Genomic DNA, 14,705 nt, shown 5'->3' on the forward strand with positions numbered 1-14,705 from the left:
TCTTAATGTGCAGGTGTGCTCCACTTAGGCCTACATAGTGCAGCAGGGCATAAAATTGGGGTAAAACATAAATGGCGAGTTTGAATTTGCAGATCACAATAACGCACAAATACATCTTATGATAAGTCAAGAATTCTCATATTTTTCCAGCTCAGCTCATGATCATGAGTTGAGCTGGAGAAATATTCCAGTAGTCTGTCCCACCTGCTAGGCCAAGTTAAATACTCTGCTCCTCAGCAGAAGCAACTCAAGCCTTTCCACACAAAGGAAGCAATTATCAGTGATTAACCTAGGTCCTGGGAAAGGAAAAGGAAGTGGGGGAAATCTACATTAGAGAATTAGCTGTCACACTGCTCCGGGGCTGGGTCAGCCCAGACCCACTGAGCAAAGGAGGAAGCCATGGCATCTGGAGCCAAAACAGGAGGGGTTCCCACTTATAGGTTTTGGTGGAAAGGGTTTCTAATAATGGTGTGGAACTGAGACCCTAAGAGAAGAAAATGTGATTGTGCCATATTGGTCTGTCCCAGAATGGTGTGTTGGAGGATTGTGATAGGGCCGGTGGGGTGATGTAGTATCCTAGGACTGGCCAGGGATGTCTATCATCTAGAACTTTTCAATCCCAGCTATAAAATATGGCACTCTTACTCTTTGCAGTATCTTTAATAAGTACTCATGGGGGCTGGGATCTCACTCCCTGGGGATGCAATCATCCTTGGTCAGGCGTGTTGCCAGTCCCTATGCCTGTGTCATGGTGGGTGAGCAGGACACACCAGCCTTGGAGTGCCCTGCCCATGCTCAACACAGGCAGGGGAGAAACTGAGCTGCTTCCACCATGGGTGGGAGACAGAAGAAAGGCTGCACCCACCAGCGGGAGCAAAAAAGAATGGTGCACGCTCTTACACCACCCTAGGAGGTGAGCAGGGAGCTGGCAGGATTGCAGGTGCATTGGGGCTCCCACCTGACCCAAAATGAGTAATGAAGGCTGTGGGTGTTCCTGGTTAAACCCCAAGACCTCATGCTTACCCCCACCTCGTTTCGCAGCAGCGAAATGCCATTGCTATATTATTCATTGCTACCAGCCTGCAGCACCTCATAATGCCCTGTGTGGACTACTTTTGCAGATGTTTTTACCTTTGTGGTACCCTAAGGAGGGGCAGGGGCACCCACAACACATGTTTACCGTGTTTTGGATGGCTGTAGTAAGCGCAGCAGGGACACAGAAGTCATTTACAAAAAACAATCTTGAGTTAGAAGGGGCATTTTGTAGTGATGAAGTCCACACAGGAGGTTGTAATTCAGGATGTTTGATTCAGGAAGATAACCTGTAGTAAAGTCCAGAACATCAAGTAGATATGTTGCTGCAAACCCGAGCTGAGAAGCTTGCACTGGCTCCCTGTTAGGGAGAGAATCAATTTTAAATCTTTGTGCATCGCTCACCAGGCCTTCTTGGAAACAGGACCAGTGATTAATCACTCCTTAATCACCCCATATCACCCAAGCAAACAGATGCGCTCATCACATGCCTTTCTAGTCACAGTCCCTAAGATCAGGAAATCAAGAGCAGGAGGCCGCTCATTCTCCTTTAACCCCTTCAATGCGTGTGACAAGGTCAACTCGTCATGGGCGTTACCTGCGCTGTGCGTGTGACGAGTTGACCTTGTCACGTAACGCAGGATTTTAAAAATCTCAGCGCTCAGCGGGAAAACCGCTAGCCGCATGCGGTTAATGTAGCCAAGTTGTGGAATACTCTTCCCCTCCACTTGAGAACTAATCCCAATTTGTCTTCTTTTCGTAAACAACTGAAAACGTTTTTGTTTAACAAATAGAGCTTTTCCCCCTGGCCTTTGGGCCTCTTCAGTTTGCACCTCTTTCTTAGCGCTTGGACGCCCCAGGGCATCTATTTGCACTTAATACAATCCATGTTCATTTCATTTCATTCATTTCATATGTTGTAAATCAGAGCCCCACCAGGAGCAGCCTGTCTGCTGCTCAGCCCTTCCCCAACTGTCACCTCACCTCTCTGAGTCCCAACATTCCGAGGCACATCCAGACTCCAACATTCTATTGGGTACAGAGCACAGGCAATGGCTGAGCAGGAGGAGTAACATACATTACCTTACATATGTAGGATACTACACATTTCATTTAAAGTACTACTGGAACGGGCTGTGCAGGAAGCCATAATGGGTAGTCCTAAGGCAGTAGTATAATGTGGTCTAACAAGGTGAAAGAAAGACTCTAAAACACATGTTGTAGTTACATTGAATATTAATATATTTATAATGATTGCATTTGAACTTAGTTCTGGATTTTGTTGGTTTAAATAATGAATCCTAACATGAATATTATTTTCATTACAAGTGTGGACCAATTACTTGTGAAGGACTCACATTCCTCACTACTAATAAGGATAAGTTACTTACCTGTAATCCTAGTTCTCTTCCAGGGGTATCCTCATCAAAGTCATAAACACTGAATATTCCCGCACATGGGCGGGAATATTCAGTGCTTATGACTGAAGAGAACCCAACTTTTCACATAAGCTGTGTACATTTATACTCCCGTTCCACCTATCTCTTCCCAAAAATCAGAGCTGCTGTTTTACAGCCCTCTAAGATAGTTTGTGATTGTCTATGTGTGAGCTTCTTAGCAGTCGATGACAAGATAAGCATATTCTCTCAGGGGAAAAAAGTTAAGAATCATAGTTTTATAATTTAAAATATTTCTCTTTAAGAGGTTATAACAAAGCCATAAGATATCATTATGTATTAATTACTTACTCTGTTACCACTCCTCAGTAGAGATTGGTGAAAAAAAGGTTGGTAATTAGAATGCGTCAAAAGATGAGGTGGACTTACATTTTACAGCCTATTCAGACTTTTTGATTGGTTATGCAGCTATAAAGCATTTCTGTAGGCGAGGTGAGTGTTCTCTAGTGTGCTAACCACTAAGGGGTGATTTTCATTTGAGAGGTAAGGTATGGTCTTTTTGAGTGGCTATGTTTGCAGGAAGATGGATTATAATTATCTAATTTATGTATTTAAGCTAAAATCCACATATCAGTTCACTCTATAGTCTCTGACCTTTCTTTAAATGGTTATACTGTCTCCAAAGGAGTTGGGTGAGGGGCAGGTGTAGGAGATTTCCTTTAGCAAATGGGATCCGCCTAGGCCAAGAAATTCAGTCTTGGACCCTTTTTAGTTTCAGTTGTTGTGGCCAAACTAGAAACTTTTAATTCAAGAGTTTTTATTGATCTTGTGAACTGGACTTCCTCTCCAAAAATATTTGAGAGACATCTGTCTGTGCATAGGTAAAAAAAAGAGGCTAGGTGCTCTCAGAAGAGCCAAAAGAAATCTTCACTGTAACTTCGTCCAGCAGCTCCCCAAGGACAACACATCCTCCTCAGACTTCAATGGCTGCCCTTTCCTGCTAAACTTTACCATCTCAGATTTTTCTTTAAAATTCCGTCTACATACCAAAATAAGCGGAGACCAGGTCCAATCCACCTCATGTATCCGAACTGCAATCCATCGCAATCTGCCATAATATTCACCCCGGTATTGCACAACTAGATCTTTTAGGTGCTTTTTACACTATAAAATAAGAAAAAAATATAACTCTTGTTCTGATTGGATTTTTTTCCTTTTGGCATCAAATAATTTATTAAAATGTACTCTACTTTTTTCAACCTAATCTTGGATTTTCTTGAGTCGTGTTTTCACTTTATTCCTGTTTAAATGATGCATAAAAACTTAACACAGTGCCTCTAAGTTAAGCCTGACTCCTTTTATGCCAAGCGACTTTTTGTGATTCATCCTGACAAGTATTTTAGCTGATACGTGAAGACTATTTCACCTTCACCTCCTCAACCAACAACATAATGTCTCACAGTGATTACTTATCAGCGTTTACTATGTGCTCAATAGGATAATACTTATTTTTCCTTGATATGGGAACAGTCCCTCCTGATTTACCCAGTGAAAATCAAGAAGAAGTCCTTGTCCTACATATAGTAGCACTCTTACAATTATTACCTCTCTGAAGTGACACACACAGGGTCAGAATGACCTCTAGAGCAACCTGGTAGTGCCCTAATGGCTGGTCCGACAGGTGTATGGGCTGTGTTTTTGTCTGCTGGGCCAGTTTATAGTGGTGATTTTCCTGATATTAAAACAGACATTACCTGCAGAAAACTCAAACCCATGAAGTCTCTCATACTTTGCAAAACACCTATATAGTATTGTAGCATCTTCCTCAGGCAGTGAATAAAATACGCCACATGGGAGCTGCAGTCAAATACTTCTCTATTCTTCAGCATACACTACCACACTGTGCATTATCTCATACTAAGCATTAACCCCTCCCTAACACCTCCCCGCATATCACGCGTTTCCTCTCAAGTGTCCACCCAGAGCCACAAGGGTCTTAAAGCACATATCAACATGCTACAAGTATGGGTTTACAATTTCAATCTTTCATATTGTGCAAAGAAAGTTCAAAACTACCCCATTTGCAAACATGGGACACTTTTTAAGCTACCTATTTCACAAATGGGGGGCACTTTTATTTTGGTGCCTTGGCCAATTTGCTGCCCCAGTCCAGTCCAATCCAGGACAACACATAGCAGATGTTAAATAAAGTGTATGATTCAAAACGAGGATCTATGCTATTCTGTTGTGTTCGCTTGTTAATCTCTCTAAGACAATTTACCAATATCGATAATGACTACTGAAAGATTCACAGATGGGAAAGCATGTTGCGACTTTGACAAAATTACTTATTCTTGTTTCTTTCTTCGACAACCTTTCCTCTCATGTATCACTGAAACAACTAAGGACATTTGTTTAGCATTGGATGGACAACAATCGTGTAAAATGACATGCAGATAACATGGAAATACGGAAATGTATGGAAAATCTTTGTCTTGATTCACATTGGATAGCAGAAGTGGGATATTTACTGTAAGTAAATGGGCCATTAGTTCTGTGACCTGCATAAGTAAAGGATCTCACTGCCCCTCACTGAGCACCAAACACTACATTGTAGTGCATGACTCTCTCAGGGTAGAGGAGCAGAGCAGTCCAAGGCCTAATCAAGGGAGGTGGTGTGAGCTAGTAATCACCATTGGCTGGCACGCAATAATAACACTCAGTAAATGATTGTCCAGTCTGTGCTTTTCTCTTGAAAAAGGAAAAGTACATTTATTAGATTACACTACGTAGTAATTTACAAACATACATAAACTGATGGAAATACCTTTTGATGGCATTGCGTAATCATGTCTGACCGCCTAAAGGGGTCAAATTCAATGAACCACATGTTAAAAACAATCAGTTTGGAGAGAAAAATGCACCAGTTAATAATAACCCTGTGTAAATACACTTATTGATGTTAATAAAGCATGTACCTTTTGATATACATTGTGATTACTACCGACATGATTATTTAAATAAAGCATTTACAAATGTACTTCACATGTGCCTGCTTGTTATACATCCAACCATTGGTAATGCACTTATAAAACCAGCACCCAGAGGGCATCATCGTATAATCACACAGCATGTCACCATAGACTTCACCCCTAGAGGGTACGGCACAACATGTACGTTCCATGAGACACCTTCATGACACAATAACTATGACCATAAACCTAGACCTTAGAGGACTCTGCACTCCCGGCTGAAGAGCACATCCTCCAGTCCGGGAAGTGCTTTATAGAAGTTAGTAAAGCCTGGAGGAGTCATCCTTTCTGTACCCCTTCCAACTTAGGGTAAGGGCTTTAAAAACAGTTCCTCAAGCCCTTGGGGGGAAATTGCAGCTGTGGTCCTGCAGCTTTCTTGTATCTTTTGGGTATCTTTGGTGGTGGCTCTGCCACCCTGGGGCCACCACATGGTGAGAAAATAAACCAAATTGAAGAGCCCAGCAGAGAATAATGGGGCGATTCGTGGGAGCTCATGAATATTGCAGTAGCGGCTCCATCGCTTCCTTTGATGTAGCCATGCAGCCTCACATCATATGGTCATTTTACCTTTCTGTATTTTTCTCTTGTGGTGCTTTTCCCCACTTGAACCCCCTCGCGTGCAGGACAGTATGGGCAGCTGAGGGTTCCCACCCCTCCCTGCCCCGCCTGCTCCCCACCGTGCAAATGCAGGCACCGACAGGTCTCTTTTGCCCTGCTCATTCCTGCCCATTCCTGTCCGCAGAGCATGGCTTGTCATGGCGGCCTACTGCTTCCCCCAGACATGGGGAGCAGGGCTGGCTGGCCACTACTGGGGGGGGAAGACTCCCTCTGCACCTCCTAGCTCCTGGGGCCCAGGGATGGGATCTGGGCCCCTCCTCTTCTGGTCCTGAGGGGGCGCGAGGCGCTCCCCAATAATCCCTTCTGGCTGCAGGGGTTCGGGGTTCAAACAATCAATCAAAACATTTGTAAAGCGCACTACTCACCCGTGAGGGTCTCAAGGCGCTGGGGGAGGGGTGCTGCTACTGCTCTAATAGCCAGGTCTTGAATAGTCTCCTGAAGGTAAGTAGGTCCTGGGTTGGCCGTAGGAGGATGGGGTGGGTGTTCCAGGTTTTCGCAGCGAGGTGGGAGAATGATCTGCCGCGAGAATTTGGAAACATGTGGCCACTGGGTAAGTACCAAGAACTATAAATGAGAGATATGTGTTATTGAAATGTTTGAATGCCACACAATATTAACAATTGTACAATAAGTATCATAAAGCTACATACATGGCCTAACAGACACTGGATGTCCTAAAGTATAGATCATGTCCTGTGCAAATCAAAGAGGGAAATGTAATCAACTGCCCTTTCTTCCCTCCTCAGGCGACGCTGGGTATGCACTCTCCCCACATCTCCTCACCCCTTACAGGCATGCATAACTGTACCTCAGAGTAGGTACAATAGGGCACACATACGATCTAGAGCCATCATAGAGGGCACTTTTGGTCTGTTGAAGTCGTAATGCAGATGTCTTGACCATACAGGAGGTGTGCTGCTTTACTCCCCTGAAGTTGTGTGCAAGATCATATTAGCCTGTTGTGTTTTGCGCATGGCCTACACATACCTCTGGAACCTCAGCTAGCTCTGAATCTGGGAAACCGGGTCATTGCACATAACTGAGGTCAGGATATGCAAGTCAGTGATCAGCTCGTTGCCACGTTTTTCACATGAGCAACCTGTAGTGTCATGGACAAAATGTGGTTTGCTGTCTGTTGTCAATGATGAAACTTGGATAGACATGACTGTGTCAATATATTCCACCCTGAGACTACTTTGCAAGCCAGACTCACTGCATGTAAATCACAGCTGTTGAACAGTAGTCAAAAGGTTGAGCGTGCCTCAGGTCATGTGTCCATGTCAGCGATCAGTGTAGTGGATGTCCCTAAACAATCTTTACACCAGATGTAAAACTATACATGTTCTGAGAGATCTACCTGGTCCTTATGAGGATGGGTCACTCAATCACAAACGGCCATAACCATTGCAGTCTAAGGTCTGTGCACTCAACCGATTTTACTCCCCCACAAATGAAGGGCCCACAACGTGAGTGATGATGTCAAGGGTGAATCAGGCACCATGTGTCTGTGATATACAGCATTGCTCCACTCCATTGTTACATAACACATCACACAACTCTTGTAATGAGCACTTAAAATCGACTACATATACCATAATGCAAAGTAGGAGAAGATGAAACTGGGGTTTGATGTTGTGTCAACCCCTCCCCCCGTCAGCGCAGAAATTTCATTAAATGGTCTGTTCCCCCTTTTGTTACATGCTCATGATTTTAACCTGCCATGTCATTTCAGGTTTTTCCACAACAGAACTGTAGGATGGCAGTGGACTTGATTAGTGATTGTGGATGGATCAGAATGAACACAAAATGGCTTCCAACAACTTCCTGTGATGTATTTCTTGTCTCCCACTTCCTGTATAACATTTCCTGGATGAAATAATGATTTCGGAAGTTACAGCCAGAAAACGTAATTTCCGGTTCCGGATCATAATGTGCGGATGTGGACCCACCGCTCCGAAACTGAAAACTACGTTTTCGGGCCGTTACCTCCGAACATAACCCGGAACACATTATTTCATAGAGGAAATGTTATACAGGAAGTGGGAGAGAGGAAATTCATCACAGGAAGTTGCTGGAAGCCATTTTGTGTTCATTCTGAGTCATCCTCTATCACAGTTCAAATCCTCTGCCATCCTGCTGCTCTCATTAAACTTATTTGGCCCAAAATGTCTGAGGGCTATGAGGAGAAAGCACCCCCTTTCACAGAAAGGGAATTAGACATCTTGGTAGAGGGGGTGCCGGCCAAATATCCTCATCTATATGGGGACCCTGAATACCAGCTGAGCACTGCAGCTATGGGCCAACATTGGTGAGCACTGCAGTGCAGTGGGAGTCCACACCAGGAGTGCTAGGGCATGCCGCAAGCACTGGGAGGACCTAAAACGGCCAGTCTTCCCAGCACCATGTGCATCGTCCTCGCCTCTCCCCACTGTACAGAAGGGTCCTGCGAGCAGCTTGGCCGACTCTCTGTGCTCAGCTGGAGGAGCATGAGCAGGAGAGACCTGGTAAGTGCATCCTATGCATAATGTTTTTGGGAGTATGATGTGAGTGAAGACAGTGCTGTACGATTGTGTGTTCCATGCCTCCATTCACCTATACCATGTCCATGTAGCAGTCATCAAGAATAAAAAGGCACACTGTGGCATATGGCCTGTACAGGGCAGAGTGCATTTTGGGAGTTGTAATTTATTCCTGACAACTGGGTAAATCAGCCACACTTGGGCATTTGTGTTGTAATTTGCTCTGCCAGCACCACTACCAGTGAACCAAGGGAATCATAACTGATGTGTGCATTTCGATGAGCAATAGTACAGACACTGTCCAGTGTGTGTATGGCAGGCCAAACAGTATTGGATGCTGTGACTTGCATTGCATTTGTTGAGTTTGTTTTCTAATTGAGACAGATCATCATGTGCCATGGAGTCAAGACAAACTTTGAGGTCCTTGCCTCACTCCTAAGTGATTCTAAATTTGCAAAGTGTGTCCACTGACACACATCTTAGCCTCAGTGGCTTGTATACCATTTCACATGTACAGGTAGCTGTCACAATGACCCACCACTGGTCACCGGTTTACTGCACTACCTTATCAGTCACCAAAGCCAATATGTGGCACGGGATTGTCAGATTTTGTTAAGGGATATCAAAAGGCTAGACTCACAATGTGGCAAAAGAAATAACCCAGATCCTTGTGGATGTGTGATCCACAGTCGGCATTTGTCTTGTCCCATACAATGCTGTACAGCAGATGATAATTGTCCAGACGTCAAAGAGCTGCGACTATATATCACTGGGCTATTTTGATTAAATCTGGACTCTCTCTGTTCCCCTTTGGTGGACTGGTTTTGGAACCTGCACATGTAGCAGTGAGTGGACACACCAACCACAAGAATACCAAAGTTGAGGGTTGGACAATACTGTTGTGAAAGCCACAAATATTCATGTGAGATGTCCATGTCAGATTTAATTCAGGAGAGGACAGTGAAATACACATAATGTAGGCTCATAAACACTGACAACTGTATAGTGTGGTCAGAGGAAAACAAAGTCTGCTCTTGGCTCATTTATGTATGTGTCCCGTCCTGAATAAAAAAACGACTGCATCATGATTTTGCGTACATTTCAGCAGGCACAGCTGGACAAATGGACGAACAGCAGGCCCAGGTCTGGAGCGGGAGGCCATCAGTGCACAGGCGGCTACGTACTCTTTCAACCCGTGAGGAAGTAGAGGATGAGGAGGAACCCTCAACACCTAAAGGCAAGGGGATTGCGCCCATCCGGACTGACAAGGAATACAGATCTGGTGCTACAGCCGGGGTGGAGGCTGTGGACATTGAAGTTTGTGACACCTCTGGCCATGGGGTGGTGGAGTGCTACTGTTCCCCAGACTATTCACCTGTGGGTTCGGGCGAGGTGTCCTCGGGGCAGGTCAATACACAACCTGGGCCTGCCATCTGCCCCTCCCCACCTCCAGAGGCACCCATTCCATCGGGGACTCCAGCTGGATCCCCTGCAACCCCCTCATCGTGGCTGCCTGATCGACCACAACATCGGCTCCGGACCTGAGGCACCACATCCCTCCACTCCCACCCAGGCCCCTCCCTGTGTTATTCCTCCAGTGGCTGTCCCAGAGGACTTGAGATGGATGTGTGAGGGTCAGCCAGACATGTCCACTCGCATCACGCTGCAGGTGTGTCTGGAGATACGCATAATGCGAGCGGAGCTTGTCGGAACTCTGGCCACCGTCATCACCAGCGTCAATTCCCTGGCCACAGCCATGTCGTCGGTTGTTTCCCAACTCCCTTCCCATACCACCGTCAATGTCTCCCCCTGTCCGTTTGCCCACACTGTTTCCCCCTCATACACCTCGCGTGTCACGAACCCATGTGGTGCCTGTCCCTGCACCGGCCAGCCGTTTGCCTACATCAGACTCGGAGGATCTGGACATTGTGGTGTTAGAGGATGACCAGAAGGACACTTGACTTTTTGACTGATGCATCTTTGTGGACAAAAATGTATTTTCCCCTTGTAAATAGGCTGGTTTCCCTGACGCGTTATATTTTTGTTGCCCAACCCCAATCCAAGTTCCCCTCTCCATCTGCATTAAGATCATCATTTGTTTTCCTTTCTCCCTTCCAAACAGACGGTTGTTCTAATGATCTGACATAAATATGTTTGAGGAACCCTTCTTACTTTTGCTTGTTTGACTTCATTGTGATTGTCTGGGACAGAATATGGACACGTATCTGGTAAGTCATCTGTATTGCACATTATGGGTTTTTGCAATGATGGGTTACACTTGTAACTGTGTCACACACACACATACCTCCTCACATCTCCAGGCCACCTACATCGTTATACAGGACATGATACACAACAAAAACTTATTTGGGAAGATCTTTTCTTTTTCTGTACACATATTCACAGTGGTCAATCTAATTTTGGGATGTTGTCACTGGCGATCGTGCTTGCGACATCGCAATTTCCGAGGTGATGATTGCTGTGAGGGATAAGGTCTGGCTTGTCGCCTACGTGTATGTGGGGATTGTCTATGTGTCTGTACAGGGTGACCTACAGGTACAGGGGCCGATGGTGTATGCACAGTTGGTGCTTGTGCCTGGACAAGAGCTGAGCTAGACCTGTCAGCCCTAGGGTGGTCTACCCTGTTTCTTTTGCCCTTTTGCCTTGTTTTTTCCACCATCTTTTTGTTGGACCTACGTCTCTGGGCGCCTTACCACGGCCAACCAGTGCTTAGGTGCAGGTGTTCTCTCCCAACAACATGGCTGCCACAGGCCTCTGCTACTGCGGAGTGGCCATTTAGACACGCACTTGTAGTCAGGAGCAGGCTGGGACATCATGATACAGTATCACTGCCATCCCGCCTTTTTAGTGCATAGCCTAGAATGTAGAAGCTCCTGGAACCTTCCAGACCATGGGAGGGGTTACGCTTTGCCGCCTTTAGAGGAGGGTCACCTGACCTAGGGGTATAAGAGTCAAGGAGGGCAACCTGCCTGTCAGTTGGGGCACCACTGGACCTGGGGGAACATCTGCAGGAGTATAGGCGGTTGGGCCTAGGGGAGGAACCTACACTACTGGGACTGACTGAGCTTAGGCCCTGCTGTTCCTAAGTTAGATGAGGGACTCTGCCAGCCTGCTGATCTAGCCCAGCGAGGGGGAACCCAAGGAACAACCTCCAGTGTCCTAAAGGGAACCATCCTGCCTCTGAAGCCCACCAACTTAACCCCCCTTCTTCCCCCCAAGAAAGGCGCAGCATCCATCAAGCGCTGTCAAGAAGAATTGGACTGCCTGCTGAGAGCACTGCTGGGGTATCAACCAGGTAAACAGCGCTGCACCACCTAAGCACTTTCCTGATAGAACTGTGCTGATGACGCTGTAATCTCCAAGCGCTGGGCCCCCTGTGCTGAGCTCCTAAAGCGCTGTATGCCCACCTAGCGCTGAACTGCTGACGGCTGCTGCTGGATGGCCCAAGGTCATACTGGCCTCTGCCTGCAAAGCGCCGTAATTACTAGGCGATATCTGCCTGAACTGTGCCTGGAAGAACTGTATGCCCCTAAGCGCTGTGACTGACTCTAAGGGCTGTGACTGACCCCAAGCGCTGTGCTCCCATTGCGGTTCAGACCCAGATCTATCACCTGCTGCTGGGGCCTCGAGGTGCTTCTTGCTCAACTCACCACTGCAGCCCCGGCGGTGTGCTCCAGAAGCGCTGTGTTATGTAACCGCGCTATCTACCCCCCAATCACCGCCGCAGCCCGGTACCTGGGATCTAGCCCTGATGGGAGAAGCACCGCCTGACGACATCACCACCGCAACCTCGGGGTCGCTCGAACAAGAAGTGCTGAATGCCACGCGAAAGGAGGCGCCGCTAGGAATTCCCGCTGCGGCCCCAGGATCTTGGCGGCCACAGCGGTAGAAGAAACGCCGCACTGGGTCCCGGAGCGTTTACCGAAGCAGACGTCATCCGCTGTGCCTGAAGGCAGGCGTGGCCCCATTGGTTCCTCAGGACGCGCCTACCAGAAGCCGCCTCTGATGGGCTCTGGTGCCCGGCCCTCTGGAGCTGCGCAGCCATTGGCTAAGGCTGCCGTGCCTCCCTCAGGCCGCATCCCTATTGGTCCCTGGGCCCGAGGAAGCAACAGAAGGCCCGGGACCGGCCTTGAACACAGGTAAGGGGGCTCACAGGAGAGCGCGAGCCCCCCGACCTGACCAGGCCTGGACCACGCAGCAAGGGCCTCACGGAGGCTATAAAACGAAGGTAACACCCCCGGGGGAGGGCGAAAGACTGCAGTGACAGCAGGGGGGCTGCCGAGGAGCCTTGTGGGATTAGAGAGGCAGCCCCGCGTCCGCCCCTCCCCATAGGAGACTGCTACTGGGTCTGAGGGCCCCCCAATTAACTCCTGCCACTCCTGGAACTGCCAGGGCCTGGGCCTACTTTGGGAACCGAACTGCCCTAGCCAGCAGGAGGGCTGGGAGTTGTCTAGATAAAGAGTCTTGTTTGAAGCAACAATCTGGTATGGTGTAATTTTATTGCGTGTGCCTCCCTATCTCAGTGTGTGTGTGTGCTGCACTTCTGCTTTACACATTGCCTTCGGGTGCCTTCCTGCCTCGCTCCAAGCTACCGTGGTGGAATTTATGACCCCATTTCTAACAAGCTGGTTGTGCAGGTGGTGGAAGTGCATGTACAGGGGTTGCTGGTGGTTGTGCAGGTGGTGGGAGTGCCTGTACAGGGGTTGTTGGTGGTTGTGCAGGTGGAGGGAGTGTCTGTACATGGGTTGCTGGTGGTTGTGCAGGTAGGGGGAGTGCCTTTACAGGGGTTGCTGGTGGTTGTGCAGGTGGTGGGAGTGCCTGTACAGGGGTTGCTGGTGGTTGTGCAGGTGGTGGGAGTGCCTGTACAGGGGTTGTTGGTGGTTGTGCAGGTGGAGGGAGTGTCTGTACATGGGTTGCTGGTGGTTGTGCAGGTAGGGGGAGGGCCTTTACAGGGGTTGCTGGTGGTTGTGCAGGTGGTGGGAGTGCCTGTACAGGGGTTGCTGGTGGTTGTGCAGGTGGTGGGAGTGCCTGTACAGGGGTTGCTGGTGGTTGTGCAGGTGGCGGGAGTGCTTGTTCAGGGAGCCGGTGTGGATGTGTACCTTTGCTGCAGTCCTGGGCAGTTGGTGGTACAGGTGTGTGGATGTGCTCTCTTGCAGGCAGATATAATGCTCCCCTCCCTGCGTTGACCGTGAAGGGAGACTTTCGATCACTTACAACATGCCCTCCATTATCTTCATGGCCAAGGCGGGACGGTGGCAGCTTCCTCCCGACTCCGTTTGGCGCCATATTCGAGCTTAGCTGCTCTTCATTGTTTTACTTGTTAAAACCGGCTCTCTGAGCATTTTCGAACATTTCATGCTAATAGTTGCATTTTAAATTTCATTTTTAAACTACCTGAATAATACTGGTTTGAATTTATTAGAAGCACGCTGTCAATAATATCCACTTACTTACACGCACTGAGGGACCTGCATTTTCCATCAGCTTGACCTGTGCCTGCCCATCCGACCCTCCAACCAATCACGGGTGCGGAAGGCGGGGCAGAGCAAGGCACAGTCAGGGAGGCGAGCAGTTAGCACTCTAGCTCTCCCCTATTCGAGGTATATAAAGCAACTCGTTGGCCTCAACGCGCAGTGTTGACGTGCAGTGTGACGCCTATCCCTGCGCCTAAGACGAGCCAAAGACTAGCCCGTCTGCGCCCGTCCGCGACAGGACGGGACTAGGGGCAGGGGGCCATGGAGGATTGCATCTCTCGCCAGGAGAAGCCTACCAGTAGCAGTCTAATATACACCAGGCAGACATTACTGGACATCGACAGGTATGCACCTATATTATGTGCTCACAAGGCGGGAACCGATCTAGAGGGGCCCTTCTCCTGTTTGGGGTGTCATGAGTAATTTTCCACCTGCATTGAAACCACAACTTGCTTGTCAGGACCACGGCTTCTGGTCTCTATTTGTCATCATGTAGGGCCGCTCGACACTCCTCGTAAGGATCTATCCTTAAATTGCAGGAATTTACTGTGTAACATACGCTCCCTGGCTAAACACGCAATCCAGGTATGGGACCTAATAACATCGAAGAGC

Source organism: Lissotriton vulgaris, chromosome 3_2 (assembly GCF_964263255.1).
Source record: "Lissotriton vulgaris chromosome 3_2, aLisVul1.2, whole genome shotgun sequence".
NCBI lineage: Eukaryota > Metazoa > Chordata > Amphibia > Caudata > Salamandridae > Lissotriton > Lissotriton vulgaris.